Here is a 17,069-nt window from a genome sequence, read left to right on the forward strand (position 1 = left end):
ACTTAAAGTATAAAAGTATAAAGTAACCTTTAAAAAAAAAAAAAAAGGTAGCTGCCACTATATGAATTGAAAGACCCAAAACGAAGTATTTGTACTTCGTTACTTGACACCTCTGCATATTGCTATATTAACATAGTTGGAGTGTATCTGTATAAAGTACGAGGTCTGTTAGAAAAGTAACGGACCTTTTTATTTTTTGCAAAAACTATACAGATTTGAATCATGTGTTATGATTGTTATGTTATGTTATGTTATGTAAAAACTCCCTTTCTTCCTGTTAAAAGGGAGTTTTTCCTTCCCACTGTAGCCAAGTGCTTGCTCACAGGGGGTCGTTTTGACCGTTGGGGTTTTACATGATTATTGTATGGCCTTGCCTTACAATATAAAGCGCCTTGGGGCAACTGTTTGTTGTGATTTGGCGCTATATAAAAAAATTGATTGATTGAATTGAATTGATTGCATCAGCCAAGCTTGAACCTTCGTGCACATGCGTGAGTTTTTTCACGCCTGTCCGTTGCGTCATTCGCCTGTGAGCACGCCTTGTGGGAGGAGTGGTCCAGCCCCCTCGTCGGATTTTCATTTTCACGAAATTGGCTGATCGACTGCTGCTTTGCTTCATCAAATTTTTTTCAGAAAGTCTGAGAGACAGCCAAGTGGAAACCATTTGGAAAATTCAGATGGCTTTCGGTGAAGATCTTATGGGGATCACACAGATTAAGGACAATTACAACTGGATTAAAGACGGCCCACAGCGGCAGATGGCACGCCGCGCACCAAGCGGCGATCAACAGGCTCAAACGACCAGATCATTTCCAAAGTGAACGCTTTGTTGATCCGGGACGTCGTCTTACTACCAGAGAAATGGCAAGACAGCTGGACATAGCACTTTTTTGGCACATTGCACTGTTACAGGAGCATTTGTAATGGAAAGAGGAGCGGAGAAATTCGCCACGGAGCCGCTCATGGCGCGGGACAAAAGCACCTCCATGTTGGTCTCACAGGACAAGTCAAAATGTCAAAACGCATGTCAAAGTGCTCTTGGGAGTCAAAACGTGTGTTAAAGTGCTCTCTTGGGAGCCAAAACATGTGTTAAAGTGCCCTCTTGGGAGTCAAAACGTGTGTTAAAGTGCTCTCTTGGGAGCCAAAATGTGTGTTAAAGTGGCCTCTTGGGAGCCAAATTGTGTGTTAAAGTGCTCTCTTGGGAGCCAAAATGCGTGTTAAAGTGCCCTCTTGGGAGCCAAAATGCCTATTAAAGTGCTCTCTTGGAAGCCAAAATGTGTTAAAGTGCTCTCTTGGGAGCCAAAACACGTTAAAGTGCTCTCTTGGGAGCCAAAACGTGCTCTCTTGGGAGCCAAAACATGTGTTAAAGTGCCCTCTTGGGAGTCAAACCGTGTGTTAAAGTGCTCTCTTGGGAGCCAAAACGTGCTCTCTTGGGAGCCAAAACATGTGTTAAAGTGCCCTCTTGGGAGTCAAACCGTGTGTTAAAGTGCTCTCTTGGGAGCCAAAACGTGCTCTCTTGGGAGCCAAACCGTGTGTTAAAGTGCTCTCTTGGGAGCCAAAACGTGCTCTCTTGGGAGCCAAAACATGTGTTAAAGTGCCCTCTTGGGAGTCAAACCGTGTGTTAAAGTGCCCTCTTGGGAGCCAAAACGCCTATTAAAGTGCTCTCTTGGAAGCCAAAATGGTTCCCTCTTGGGAGCCAAAACACGTTAAAGTGCTCTCTTGGGAGCCAAAACGTGTTAAAGTGCTCTCTTGGGAGCCAAAATGCCTCTTGGGAGCCAAAACACATGTTAAAGTGCCCTCTTGGGAGCCAAAATATGTGTTAAAGTGCTCTCTTGGTAGTGCAGCAGATAACTGAAACAAATTTTGGTAAAAAAGTAATGCAAATTATTGGTTGAGCTAAGAGGATTAATAAATAGAATTTTCTGACAGTGTTGAAAGCTTGGTCTCCAAAGTAAAGGTCTCCAAAGTAAAGGTCAAACAAGGTCTACATCTATTGGATTCTATGACATGTTTCATATGTTACCCCGTAACGTGATAAGTAAGGATGATACATGGTCCAAACTATTCCTTTTTAAAACTGTTTATGAGTGAGGGTAATTTGTTGGCTATGTTTTCTATTTTGTACAGCTCTTTGATCGACCACTGTCAAGGTTGAGTTGAGTTTGAGGTGAGCTGAGTTGAGTTGAGTTGACTTGATCACACCTAATGTAGCTTAGGGCTCCGTCACACTTAGCACAAATGAGCATGAATGAAGCCAAATCAGACCGAATGGGAAAAAATAACCCAAACTTCAAGGTGCAGTTGGGAAGGACAGACATTCAGATAGCTGTGTGCAAATGCCGTGTGACTGCTTAACTGTGGGTGGATCCTGCCTCGACTGATTCATGCACATCCTATGCGTATGCTTATGAATGCAGTTCAAATGTAGCTGGAACAGCCTATGAATACCTAGAATGCTGTTAGAATGCAGTGAGAATATCAGGAATGCACCCCAATGCCATGCGACTGCGGTCTCATCACCACCTAAAGTCTGGGTGGAAGGCAAGCAAGGGGAGGGGCGTGGCAGAGCGAGCGCTGTGGTCAGCTATCTTATAAAAGTCTTGCTGTGTCTTTCTGCTGGATGTCTAATGATATCCAACCTATGAACTGTGAACATGTAAAACAGGGTCCTCTGATGATCGCATAACTGTAGAGCATGTAACCGCATGTCTTCAGAGCATTTTGGCCATCAGGACACCGACACACACCCACAACCATTATTACCACTGTGGCCACCGGAAATAGCCACTCGTCCACAATGTATCACAGTAAACCCATAATCAGGGGACCCTGGACAACATATACCTGTACAAATACTGGATAACATACGTAAGCCAGAGGAGAGGTAAGGCAGGTTCTGACAGCAAAGCATTACACAGCAGCTACATGCTCCCCTCTCTCTCCCTCTCTCAGCTCTGTAGCGGACAGCGGAGCACAGCGATCAGATGATACAGCTTCACGCATGAGAAGCACAGTGATCAGATGATATAGCGTCACACATGAGCTGCGGAGCCATCAGATGATACAGCCTGACACCTTTCCCCTCTCCAGGATATTATGTCCTTGAGATGACTACACTGTAGTTCATGTATGTGTCCTGCCAATCAGGTAATGCTTTACTTTTTGACCATTTGTTATGTTTCCTGACAAGCAGCAGGACGCCTTGCTGTTGGGCTAGGTGGTACAGCTGGGATATACAGTGAGGAAAATAAGTATTTGAACATCCTGCGATTTTGCAAGTTCTCCCACTTAGAAATCATGGAGGGGTCTGAAATTTTCATCTTAGGTGCATGTCCACTGTCAGAGACATAATCTAAAAAAAAATTCTGGAAATCACAATGTATGATTTTTTTTAATAATTTATTTGTATGTTACTGAGGCAAATAAGTATTTGAACACCTGTGAAAATCAATGTTAATGTTTGGTACTTTGTTTGCAATTACAGAGGTCAAATGTTTCCTGTAGTTCTTGACCAGGTTTTCCCACACTGCAGCAGGGATTTTGGTCCACTCCTCCATACAGATCTTCCCCAAATCTTTCAGGTTTAGAGTTTCAGCTCCCTCCAAAGATTTTCTATTGCGTTCAGGTCTGGAGACTGGCCAGGCCACTCCAGGACCTTGAAATGCTTCTTACGGAGCCCCTCCTTAGTTGCCCTGGCTGTGTGTTTGGGGTCATTGTCATGCTGGAAGACCCAGCCATGACCCATCTTCAGTGCTTTTACTGAGAGAACGAGGTTGTTTGCCATAATCTTGCAACACATGAGCCCATCCATCCTCCCTTCAATATGGTGCAGTCAACCTGTCCCTTTTGCAGAAGAGCACCTCCAGAGTATGATGTTTCCACCCCCATCCTTCATGGTTGGGATGGTTTTCTTGGGGTTGTTCTCATTCTTGTTGTGAAAGTGTAGTGACACGGACCCACAACAGGGGGCGTAAATGAATGGACAATGAATGAGCCAAAATACAACACTTTACTGTTGTGAATGTGCACAACGAAATACAGACAATTACAGAATTTATATGTAGTCAATCCACAGAGGTGACATGTGGGCAGGCTTGAGGATAGAAGACGTCTGTCCAGACAAGAACCGTATCCCACACGATTTCCACTGCCACCGAACCCAGAAGATACTGGAGCCGCCAAGTCCCGAGTCCCCAGGTGGCCACCGTCTCCGGCTGTCGGATCTGGTACTGCTGGCAGGAAGCAGAAACAGTTAGGTGTGGGTGTGTGCACACCCAGCAGCAGTCAGCAATACAGGTGGGAATTGCACCTCCACCTCCGCAATTACGAACACAGAGTCTCTACAGAACCTGAACAGTCACTTGTCTCACTGATCATGAAGGGTGCGAACTGTCACCCTGCCGTCACTGACCAGCTCAGCCTCCAGCTGACGCAAGTAACCAGGTACTCCTGTAACAGACAGACAAACAGTTGGAGTGCGATACGGCACAGATATGGCTGAGGATTATTACCTCCAATGGTAGGTGATATCTCGGCAGCGGGGTGGAGATGTCATCCGGCCTTTATGGAGTGGTTGATGAGATGATGATAGGTGACAGCTGTCAGGAGTTGATGAATGACAGCTGTCACTCCTGGCTGTTCCAGTGAGGCGGCAGCGCCCTCTCGTGCCTGAAGCCCGCACTTCAGGCAGGGCACCCTCTGGTGGTGGGCCAGCAGTACCTCCTCTTCAGTGGCCCACACAACAGGACCCCCCCCCTCAATGGGCGCCTCCCGGCACCCGACCAGGCTTGTCGGGGTGTCGGGTGTAGAAGTCAGCCAGGAGGGCCGGGTCCAGGATGAAGCTCCTCTTCACCCAGGAGCGTTCTTCGGGTCCATACCCCTCCCAGTCCACCAGTCCACTGGAACCCCCGGCCCATACGACGGACATCCAGGAGCCGGCGTACTGTCCACGCGGGCTCCCCGTCGATGATCCGGGCAGGAGGCGGGGCCGGTCCAGGAGCACAGAGGGGTGAGGTGTGGTGTGGTTTAATCCTGGAGACGTGAAAAACAGGGTGGATCCGTAGTGAAGCCGGGAGCTGGAGCTTCACTGCGGCAGGGCTGAGGATCTTGAGGACTTTAAACAGTCCAATGTACCTGTCCTTCAACTTAGGGGAGTCCACTTGGAGGGGGATGTCCTTAGTTGAAAGCCACACCTCCTGCCCAGGCTGGTATGCAGGGGCCGGGGAACGCCGGCAGTCTGCATGGGCCTTAGCCCTCGTCCAGGCCTTCAACAAGGCAGAATGGGCGGTGTGCCACACCCGACGGCATCTTCGCAGGTGGGCCTGGACTGAGAGCACACCGACCTCTCCCTCCACTACGGGAAACAATGGGGGCTGGTAACCCAAACACACCTCAAACAGGGAGAGGCCGGTGGCAGAGGACATCTGGCTGTTATGTGCGTACTCGATCCAGGCCAGATGGTCACTCCAGGCCGTCGGGTGCGCGGACGTCACACAGCGTAGGGTTTGTTCTAGTTCTTGGTTGGCCCGTTCTGCCTGTCTGTTGGTCTGCGGGTGATACCCGGATGAGAGGCTCACGGTGGCCCCCAGTTCCCTGCAGAAGCTCCTCCAGACCTGTGAGGAGAACTGAGGACCACGATCCGAGACAATGTCAGTTGGCATCCCATGCAGATGCACGACGTGCTGGACCAGGAGGTCTGCTGTCTCCTGGGCCGTTGGGAGCTTCGGGAGGGCCACGAAGTGGGCCGCCTTGGAGAAATGGTCCACTACCGTGAGGATGGTCGTCATGCCCTGGGACGGCGGGAGGCCCGTGACAAAGTCCAGGCCAATGTGGGACCAGAGGCGACGAGGCACCGAGAGCGGTTGCAGAGGTCCTTGAGTCTTGGAGTGGTCTGCCTTGCCCCTGGCACAGGTGGTACAGGCCTGAACATATTCCTGGACGTCGGCTTCCATGGACGCCCACCAGAAGCACTGCCGGACCACTGCCACGGTCTTTCGCACCCCTGGGTGACAGGAGAGCTTGGAACCATGACAGAAGTCCAGGACTGCAGCTCTGGCCTCTGGTGGGACGTAGAGGCGGTTCTTCGGGCCTGTGCTTGGTCCGGGCTCCGTGCCAGGGCCTCCCGGATGGTCTTCTCCACGTCCCAGGTGAGGGTGGCCACGATAGTGGACTCAGGTATGATGGATACCGAAGGATCCGACAGCTCTGTTTTGACTTCATCTTCATGTACCCGGGACAGGGCATCCGACCTTTGGTTCTTGGTCCCGGGGCGATAGGTGATCCAGAAGTCAAAACGCCCGAAGAACAATGACCAGCGGGCTTGCCTGGGGTATAGCCGCTTGGCAGTCCTGATATACTCCAGGTTCCGATGGTCCGTGAAAACCGTGAACGGCTCCGTAGCTCCCCCCAACAGGTGTCTCCACTCCTCAAGAGCCTCCTTCACGGCAAAAAGTTCCCGATTGCCCACGTTATAGTTCCGCTCTGCGAGAAAAGTAGGCACAAGGGTGAAGAACCTTGTTGGACTCCTATCCCTGAGTCAGAGGCGTCCACTTCAACCACAAACTGACGTTTCAACTCCCTAAACACGGCTTCGCACCGATACGACTAGGTGAAGGGGACTTTTGGGGAGGTCAGGGCTGTCAGGGGGCTAACTACCTGACTGTAACCCTTAATGAACCTAGAAATTTGCAAAGCCGAGGAACTGTTGCAGCTTCCTATGGCTTGTCGGTTGGGGCCAATCTCTCACCGCTGCAACCTTGGCCGGATCAGGGGCGACGGAGTTGGAGGAGATGATGAACCCCAGGAAGGACAAAGAAGTGCGGTGGAACTCGCACTTCTCACCCTTCACAAACAGCCGGTTCTCCAACAACCGCTGTAGGACCTGGCGTACATGCTGGACATGAGTCTCAGGGTCCGGGGAAAAGATGAGTATATCGTCCAGAAAAACTGGTGCAGGAGGTCTCGCAAGACGTCATTAACCAAAGCTTGGAATGTTGCAGGGGCGTTAGTGAGACCAAACGGCATGACCAGGTACTCAAAGTGACCTAACGGGGTGTTAAATGCCGTCTTCCACTCGTCTCCCTTCTGGATCCGAACCAGGTGTTATGCATTCCTAAGATCTAGTTTGGTGAAAATCTGGGCTCTATGCAGGGGCGTGAACACTGAATCCAACAGGGGCAAAGGGTATCGGTTGCGAACCGTGATCTCGTTCAGCCCTCTGTAGTCAATGCATGGACGGAGTCCTCCGTCTTTCTTGCCCACAAAAAAGAAACCTGCACCCATCGGGGAGGTGAGTTCTGGATCAGCCCGGCAGCTAATGAGTCCCGGATGTAGGTCTCCATTGATTCGCGCTCAGGACGTGAGAGGTTGTACAGCCTGCTGGACGGGTACTCGACACCCGGGATCAAATCAATGGCACAATCGTACGGACGGTGCGGGGGAAGGGCGAGTGCCAGATCTTTGCTGAAGACGTCAGCAAGGTCGTGGTACTCAACCGGCACCGCAGTCAGATTGGGGGGGCTTTAGCCTCCTCATTAGCAATTAAACCGGGGGGAACCGAGGATTCTAAACACTCCCGGTGGCAGGTTTCGCTCCACTGAGCCACAACCCCAGACACCAATCAATCCGGGGATTGTGTTTTACCTTCCACGGGAAGCCCAAAATCACGCGGGAGGTAGAAGGAGTGACAAAAAACTCAATCTCCTCCCGATGATTCCCAGACACCACCAGAACTACTGGTTGTGTCTTGTGTGTGATTAAAGGGAGAAGGGTACCATCTAGTGCCCGAACCTTCAAAGGTGAAAGAAGCACCACCAGAGGGAGCCCTACCTCCCTTGCCCATCTGCTGTCCAGCAGATTCCCTTCTGACCCCGTGTCCACCAATGCTGGGGCTTGAAGGGTTAAACCCCCGCTCAGGATCGCAACTGGGAGACGTGTGGAAATACGTGTATGTCCCATGTGAATGTCTTGGCCCACCCTTAACCCAGTTTCTAAGGGCGGGTGTTCGTGTTTAACCGCTTGGGGCAGTCTCTCTGCTGATGCTCACTTGAGCCGCAGAGAAAGCACTCCCCATGGGCCAGTCTCCTCTGTCTGTTAGATGATCTTAATTTGGCCCTGCTCATGTCCATAGCATCATCAGCAGGGGGAGCTGTTGCCACACGGAGCGCCAAGGCTGTGGAGCGTGGGGAGGGCGGAACCTTTTCGGACCCGGAAGGGAGAGGGATGGTGCGTGCCCGGCCATGTCTTTTGTCTCGCTCCCGACGGCGTTCTACTAATCGATTGTCTAAACGTATGACTAGGTCGATAAGTCGTTCCAAATCCCGCGGTTCCTCCTTGGCCACCAGGTGCTCCTTCAGGACCGACGACAGTCCGTTTATGAAGGCGGCGCGGAGCGCAGTCGTATTCCAGCTGGACCTCACAGCCGCGATGCGGAAGTCGACTGCATATTCAGCTGCGCTCCAACGCCCCTGTCTTATATACAGCAGCACGGTTGACGCGGTCTCGCCTCTGTTAGAGTGATCCAAAACTGTTCTGAACTCCCTCACAAACCCAGTATAAGTGGTAAGGAGCCGTGAATTCTGCTCCCAAAGTGCCGTAGCCCAAGTGCGTGCCTCACCTCGAAGCAAATTAATTACATAAGCCACCCTACTGGCGTCTGACGCGTACATCACGGGACGCTGTGCAAAGACTAGCGACACTGCATTAAAAAGTCAGTGCACGATTATTACCTCCAATGGTAGGTGATATCTCGGCAGTGGGGTGGAGATGTCGTCCGGCCTTTATGGAGTGGTTGATGAGATGGTGATAGGTGACAGCTGTCAGGAGTTGATGAATGACAGCTGTCACTCCCGGCTGTTCCTGTGAGGCGGCAGCACCCTCTCGTGCCTGAAGCCCGCACTTCAGGCAGGGCGCCCTCTGGTGGTGGGCCAGCAGTACCCCCTCTTCAGTGGCCCACACAACAATTCTCTAAAGATGGCAAGTGGAGTTGATTCCAAAAAGCTCTATTTTGGTCTCATCTGACCACACAACTTTCTCCCATGCCTCCTCTGGATCATCCAGATGGTCACTGGTGGACATCAAACGGGCCTGGACATGTGGTCCTACACAGGTCCTCCTGTGTAGTTCTGAGCTTTCTCAGAATCATCCTTACCCCACAAAGTGAGATCTTGCATGGAATCCCAGAGTGAGGGAGATTGACAGTGATGTTGTGTTTCTTCCACTTTCTAATAAATAATCATAAGTTGTTGTCTTCTGCCAATCTGCTTGCCTGTTGTCTTGTAGTCCATCCCAGCGTTGTGCAGGTCTACAGTTTTGTCCCTGGTGTCCTTAGACAGCTGTTTGGTCTTGGCTATGGTGGACAGGTTGGAGTGTGATTGATTGAGTGTGTGAACAGGTGTCTTTTGTAACAAGTTCAAGCAGGTGCAATTAATACAGGTAAAGAGTGCAGAATAAGAGGGCTGTTGTGAAAGTGTCGTGACATGGACCCACAACAGGGGGCGTTAATGAACGGACAATGGATAAGCCAAAAGTAACAATTTAATGTTGTGAATCGCACAACGACGTACAGACAATAACAATATGGTGGACTGTCAATCATACACCAGGTGACGTGTGGGCAGGCTCAAAGATAGAAGACGCCTGGCGAGAGAAGAGCCGGATCCCCACACAGCTTCCACCACCAACGGAGCTGAAGAACACCGGAGCCGCCAAGCCCTGCGCCCCAGGTGGCCGCTGTCTTCAGCAGTCAGACCCGGTACTGCTGACAGAAAACAGAGACAGTCCTGATGAGTGTGAGTTCGCACACTCAGTAATCCCACAGTCAGTGTTTAGTTAGGAGGGAGCACCTCCACCTCCAATCACACACTCGTGCAGCTCCTGTCTAACCACTTATCTGGTTGGAGTGTGAAGCGAAGCCGTCGCTGATCACACCAAACGGCAATCCCACAGATAAGGACACACCACAGGAAAATGGCTGCAAAGAAGTATAGATTATTACTCAATGTTTTGAGTCAGCAGAGAAAGTTACCTGAATGGTAGCTGATTTCTCGGCGAGGAGGTGGAGTTGCAGTCCGGCCTTTATGGTGATGGTGATGAGATGAATGAGTGACAGCTGGTGCTGAGAATGAGTGACAGCTGTCACTCCCAGTGGCTCCGGCGCCCTCTCATGCTTGAAGCCCGCACTCCAAGCAGGGCGCAATCTGGTGGTGGTAGGCCAGCAGTACCTACTCTTCAGCGGCCCACACAACAGGACCCCCCCCTCGACCAGGCTTGTCCGGGTGCCGGGCGTAGAATTCGGCCAGGAGGGCCGGGTCCAGGATGAAGCTCCTCTTCACCCAGGAGCGTTCTTCGGGTCCATATCCTTCCCAGTCCACCAAATACTGGAACCCCCGGCCCTTTCGACGAACATCCAGGAGTCGGCGCACAGTGCAAGCCGGCTCCCCGTTGATGATCCGGGCAGGCGGTGGCGCCGGTCCAGGGGCACAGAGGGGAGAGATGTGGCAGGGTTTGAGTCTGGAGACATGGAATACTGGATGTATCCAGCCGCAGTGAAGCTGAAGCTGCCAGCTTCACTGCGGCTGGACTGAGGACCTTCACGATGGTGAAGGGTCCTATAAATCTGTCCTTCAGCTTCTGGGATTCCGTTTGCAGAGGTATATCCTTTGTGGATAACCAAACCGCCTGCCCGGGCTGGTATGCAGGGGCCGGGGAATGCCGGCGGTCTGCACGGGCCTTAGCCCTCATCCGGGCTCTGAGCAGGGCAGAGTGGGCGGTACGCCACACCCGACGGCACTTCCTCAGATGGGCCTGGACCGAGGGCACCCCGACCTCTCCCTCCACTAGCGGAAACAATGGGGGCTGGTACCCCAAACACACCTCAAACGGGGAGAGGCCGGTGGCAGATGAAACTTGGCTATTATGAGCGTACAAGATCCAGGCCAGATGGTCACTCCAGGCCATCGGGTGCGCGGAGGTCACTCAGCGGAGGGCCTGCTCCAGTTCCTGGTTCGTCCGCTCTGCCTGCCCGTTCGTCTGGGGGTGGTACCCAGACGAGAGACTGACGGTGGCCCCCAGTTCCCTGCAGAAACTCCTCCAGACCTGGGAGGAGAACTGAGGACCACGATCTGGGACAATGTCTGCTGGAATCCCATGCAGACGCACGACGTGGTGGACCAGGAAGTCTGCAGTCTCCTGGGCCGTCGGGAGCTTCGGGACCGGTCCACTATCGTTAAGATGGTGGTGTTGCCCTGGGACGGCAGGAGGCCCGTGACAAAGTCCAGGCCGATATGAGACCAGGGGCGACGAGGCACAGGCAGAGGCTGGAGGAGGCCTTGGGCCTTGTGATGGTCGGCTTTGCCCCTGGCACAGGTGGTGCAGGCCTGGACATACTCCCGGACGTCGGATTCCATAGACGCCCACCAGAAGCGCTGCCGGACCACTGCCACGGTCCTTCGCACCCCTGGGTGACAGGAGAGCTTGGAACCGTGACAGAAGTCAAGGACCGCAGCCCTGGCCTCTGGTGGGATGTACAGTTTGTCCTTCGGACCTGTCCCCGGGTCCGGGCTCCGTGTCAGGGCCTCCCGGACGGTCTTCTCCACGTCCCAGGTAAGGGTGGCCATGACAGTGGACTCGGGGATGATGGTTTCAGGGGGGTCTGACAGCTCGGTCTTGACCTCCTCTTCATGCACCCGGGACAGGGCGTCAGATCGTTGGTTCTTTGTCCCGGGGGAATAGTAGGTGATCCGGAAGTCAAAACGCCCGAAGAACAGCGACCAGCGGGCTTGCCTGGGGTTCAGATGCTTCGCGGTCCGGATGTACTCCAGGTTCCGATGGTCCGTGAAAACCGTAAATGGTACTGATGCTCCCTCCAACAGGTGTCTCCACTCCTCAAGAGCCTCCTTCACCGCAAGAAGTTCTCGATTGCCGACGTCATAGTTCCGTTCAGCTGGGGTCAACCTGCGGGAAAAGTAGGCACATGGATGGAGAACCTTGTCGGACTCCCCGCTCTGGGACAGCACGGCTCCTATCCCTGAGTCAGAGGCATCCACTTCAACAACAAACTGGCGCTTGGGATCGGGCTGCACCAGAACTGGTGCAGTCGAGAACCGGCGTTTCAACTCCCTAAACGCGGCTTTGCACCGATCCGACCAGGGGAAGGGGACTTTTGTGGAGGTCAGGGCTGTCAGGGGGCTAACTACCTGACTGTAGCCCTTGATGAACCTCCGGTAGAAATTTGCAAAACCGAGGAACTGTTGTAGTTTCCTACGGTTCGTTGGTTGGGGCCAATCTTTCACCGCCGCAACCTTGGCCGGATCAGGGGCGACGGAGTTGGAGGAGATTATGAACCCCAAGAAGGACAAAGAAGTGCGGTGGAACTCACACTTCTCGCCCTTCACAAACAGCCGGTTCTCCAACAACCGCTGTAGGACCTGACGTACATGCTTGACATGGGTCTCAGGATCCGGAGAAAAGATGAGTATATCGTCTAGATATACGAAGACAAACCGATGCAGGAAGTCCCGCAAGACGTCATTAACCAATGCTTGGAACGTCGCGGGCGCATTGGTGAGGCCGAACGGCATGACCAGGTACTCAAAGTGACCTAACGGGGTGTTAAATGCCATCTTCCACTCGTCTCCCTCCCAGATCCGAACCAGGTGATAAGCATTCCTAAGATCCAATTTCGTGAAAATTTGGGCTCCATGCAGGGGCGTGTACACTGAATCCAACAGAGGTAACGGGTATCGGTTGCGAACCGTGATCTCGTTCAGCCCTCTGTAATCAATGCATGGACGGAGTCCGCCATCCTTCTTGCCCACAAAAAAGAAACCAGCACCCATCGGGGAGGTGGAGTTCCGGATCAACCCGGCAGCTAACGGGTCCCGGATGTAGGTCTCCATTGATTCGCGTTCCGGATGTGAGAGGTTGTACAGCCTGCTGGACGGGTACTCAGCGCCCGGTATCAAATCAATGGCACAATCGTACGGACGGTGCGGGGGCAGCGTGAGTGCCAGATCCTTGCTGAAGGCGTCAGCAAGGTCGTGGTACTTGGCCGGCACCGCCGCCAGATTGGGGGGGACTAAAACCTCCTCCTTAGCTGTCACACCGGGTGGAACCGAGGATCCTAAACACTCCCGATAGCAGGTTTCGCTCCACTGAACCACAACCCCAGACGGCCAATCAATCCGGGGATTGTGTTTTAACACCGATGGAAAACCCAAAATCACTCGGGAGGTAGAAGGTGTTACATAAAACACAATCTCCTCCCTGTGATTCCCAGACACCACCAACGCCACTGGCTGTGTCTGGTGTGTGATTAGTGGAAGAAGGGTGCCATCTAGCGCCCGCACTGACAATGGTGACGGTAAGGCCACTAGAGGGAGCCCAACCTCCTTTGTCCATCTGCTATCCAGCAGATTCCCCTCCGACCCCGTGTCCACCAGTGCTGGGGCGTGAAGGGTTAGATCCCCACTCAGGATCGTGACTGGGATTCATGCAGATCGTCGGGGTTTCCCCACGTGGGTGTTGTGACCCACCCTTAGCCCAGTCTCTAAGGACGAGTGCTGCTGTTTTGACCGTTTGGGGCATTCTCTCTGTGTGTGCTCGGTAGAGCTGCAGAGAAAACACTCTCCACAGATCAGCCTCCTTTGTCTCTGATCTGATCGTTTTTTGGCCCTGCTCCTTTCCATAGCAACGTCAGCAGGGGGAGCCCTGGCAGTGGAGCGTGGGGAAGTCGGCTTCCTTTCAGACCCGTGAGGAAGAGGGACGGCTTGTACCTGACCACGCCCCTCGTCTCGCTGCCGTCGGTGTTCCGTTAATCGGTTGTCTAACAGTATAACCAGGTCGATAAGCCCATCTAAATCCCGTGGCTCATCCTTCGCCACCAGGTGCTCCTTAAGGACGAGAGACAGTCCGTTTACAAAGGCAGCGCAGAGCGCAACAGCATTCCAGCAGGCTCGCGCTGCCGCGATGCGGAAGTCGACTGCATACTTCGCTGCGCTCCGACGCCCCTGCCGTATCGACAGCAGCACACTTGAAGCGGTCTCGCCTCTATGAGGGTGGTCGAACACCTGTCGGAACTCCCTCACAAACTCAGTATAAACCGTTAGGAGCCATGAATTTGAGGATCTTGAATGGTCCAATATATCTGTCCTTCAGTTTTGGGGAGTCCACCTGGAGGGGGATGTCCTTCGTGGATAGCCACACCTCCTGCCCGGGCTGGAAAGCAGGGGCCGGGGATCGCCGGCGGTCTGCATGGGTCTTCACCCTCATCCGGGCCTTCAACAAGGCAGAACGGGCAGAGCGCCACACCCGACGGCACTTCCGCAGGTGGGCCTGGACCGAGGACACACCGACCTCTCCCTCCACCACGGGAAACAACGGGGGCTGATACCCCAAACACACCTCAAATGGGGAGAGGCCGGTGGCAGAGGACACCTGGCTGTTATGCGCATACTCGATCCAGGCCAGATGTTTACTCCAGGCCATCGGGTGTGTGGATGTCACACAGCGCAGAGCTTGCTCCAATTCCTGATTGGCCCGTTCTGCCTGTCCATTGGTCTGCGGGTGATTCCCGGACGAGAGGCTCACAGTAGCCCCCAGTTCCCAGCAGAAGCTCCTCCAGACGTGTGAGGAGAACTGGGGACCACAATCAGAGACGATGTCGGTGGGTATCCCATGCAGACGGACGACGTGGTGGACCAGGAGGTCTGCTGTCTCCTAGGCTGTTGGGAGCTTCGGGAGGGCCATGAAGTGGACCGCCTTGGAGAATCGGTCCACTATCGTGAAGATGGTGGTGTTGCCCTGGGACGGCGGGAGGCCCGTGCCGAAATCCAGGCCGATGTGGGACCAGGGGCGATGAGGCACAGGTAGCGGTTGGAGAAGTCCTTGGGACCTTTTATGGTCTGCCTTGCCCCTGGCACAGGTGGTGCAGGCCTGGATGTACTCCCGGACGTCGGCCTCCATAGACGCCCACCAGAAGCGCTGCCGGACAACTGCCACGGTCCTTCGCACCCCTGGATGACAGGAGAGCTTGGAACCGTGACAGAAGTACAAGACTGCAGCTCTGGCCTCTGGTGGGACGTACAAATGGTTCTTCGGACCAGTTCCGGGGTCCGGGCTCCGTGCCAGGGCCTCCCGGACGATCTTCTCCACGTCCCAGGTGAGGGTGGCCACGATAGTGGACTCCGGCAGGATGGGCTCCGGTGGATCCGACAGTGCAGTTTTGACCTCCTCTTCGTGTACCCGGGACAAGGCATCTGACCTCTGTTTCTTGGTCCCGGGGCGATAGGTGATCCGGAAGTCAAAACGCCCGAAGAACAGTGACCAGCGGGCTTGCCTGGGGTTCAGCCGCTTGGCGGTCCTGATATACTCCAGGTTCCGATGGTCAGTGAAAACCGTGAACGGCACAGACGCTCCCTCCAACAGGTGTCTCCACTCCTCAAGAGCCTCTTTCACCGCAAGGAGTTCTCGATTGCTGACGTCATAGTTGATTCAGCCGGGGTCAACCTGCGTGAAAAGTAGGCACACGGGTGAAGAACCTTATCAGTCTCTCCGCTCTGGGATAGCACGGCTCCTATCCCTGAGTCAGAGGCGTCCACTTCAACCACGAACTGGCGGCTAGGGTCGGGCTGCACCAAAACTGGCGCAGTAGAGAACCGTCGTTTCAACTCCTTGAATGCGGCTTCGCACCGATCCGACCAGGTGAAGGAGACTTTTGGAGAGGTCAGGGCTGTCAGGGGGCTAACTACCTGACTGTAGCCCCTAATGAACCTCCTATAGAAATTAGCGAAGCCGAGGAACTGTTGCAGCTTCCTACAGCTTGTTGGTTGGGGCCAATCTCTCACCGCCGCAACCTTGACCGGATCAGGGGCGACGGAGTTAGAGGAGATGATAAACCCCAGGAAGGACAAAGACGTGCGGTGAAACTCGCACTTCTCGCCCTTCACAAACAGCCGGTTCTCCAACAACTGCTGCAGGACCTGACGTACATGCTGGACATGGGTCTCAGGATCCGGAGAAAAGATGAGAATATCGTCCAGATATACGAAGACGAATCGGTGCAGGAAGTCCCGTAAGACGTCGTTAACCAAAGTTTGAAACGTCCCGGGGGCGTTGGTGAGGCCGAACGGCATGACCAGGTACTCAAAGTGACCTAACGGGGTGTTAAATGCCGTCTTCCATTCGTCTCCCTTCCAGATCCGAACCAGGTGATACGCATTTCTAAGATCCAGCTTAGTAAAGATTTTAGCTCCATGCAGGGGGGTGAACACGGAATCCAACAATGGCAATGGGTATCGGCTGCGAACCGTAATCTCAGTCAGCCCCCTGTAATCAATGCATGGACGGAGTCCGCAATCTTTCTTGCCCACAAAAAGAAACCTGCCCCCATCGGGGAGGTGGAGTTCCGGATCAACCCGGCAGCTAATGAGTCCCGGATGTAGGTCTCCATTGATTCGCGCTCAGGTCGTGAGAGGTTGTACAGCCTGCTGGATGGGAACTCAGTGCCTGGAACTAAATCAATGGCACAATCGTACGGACGGTGCGGGGGAAGGGTGAGTGCCAGATCCTTGCTGAAGACGTCAGCAAGATCGTGGTACTCAACCGGCACTGCCGTCAGATTGGGAGGGACTTTGACCTCCTCCTTAGCCTGTAAACCGGGAGGAACCGAGGATCCTAAACACACCCGATGGCAGGTTTCGCTCCACTGAACCACCACCCCAGACGGCCAATCAATCCGGGGATTGTGCTTCAACATCCATGGGAAGCCCAAAATCATGCGGGAGGTAGAAGGAGTTACAAAAAACTCAATCTCCTCCCGATGGTTTCCAGACACCACCAGAGTTACTAGTTGTGTCTTGTGTGTGATTAAAGGGAGGAGGGTGCCATCTAGTGCCCGCACCTGCAATGGCGAAGGAAGCGCCACCAGAGGGAGCCCTACCTCCCTTCTGACCCCGTGTCCACCAGTGCTGGGGCTTGAAGGGTTAAATCCCCGCTCAGGATTGTAACTGGGAGTCGTGTGGCAATCTGTGTGTGTCCCACGTGAATGTTATGACCCCTCCTTAGCCCAGTCT

The sequence above is a fragment of the Thalassophryne amazonica genome, chromosome 10 (assembly GCF_902500255.1).
Source record: "Thalassophryne amazonica chromosome 10, fThaAma1.1, whole genome shotgun sequence".
NCBI lineage: Eukaryota > Metazoa > Chordata > Actinopteri > Batrachoidiformes > Batrachoididae > Thalassophryne > Thalassophryne amazonica.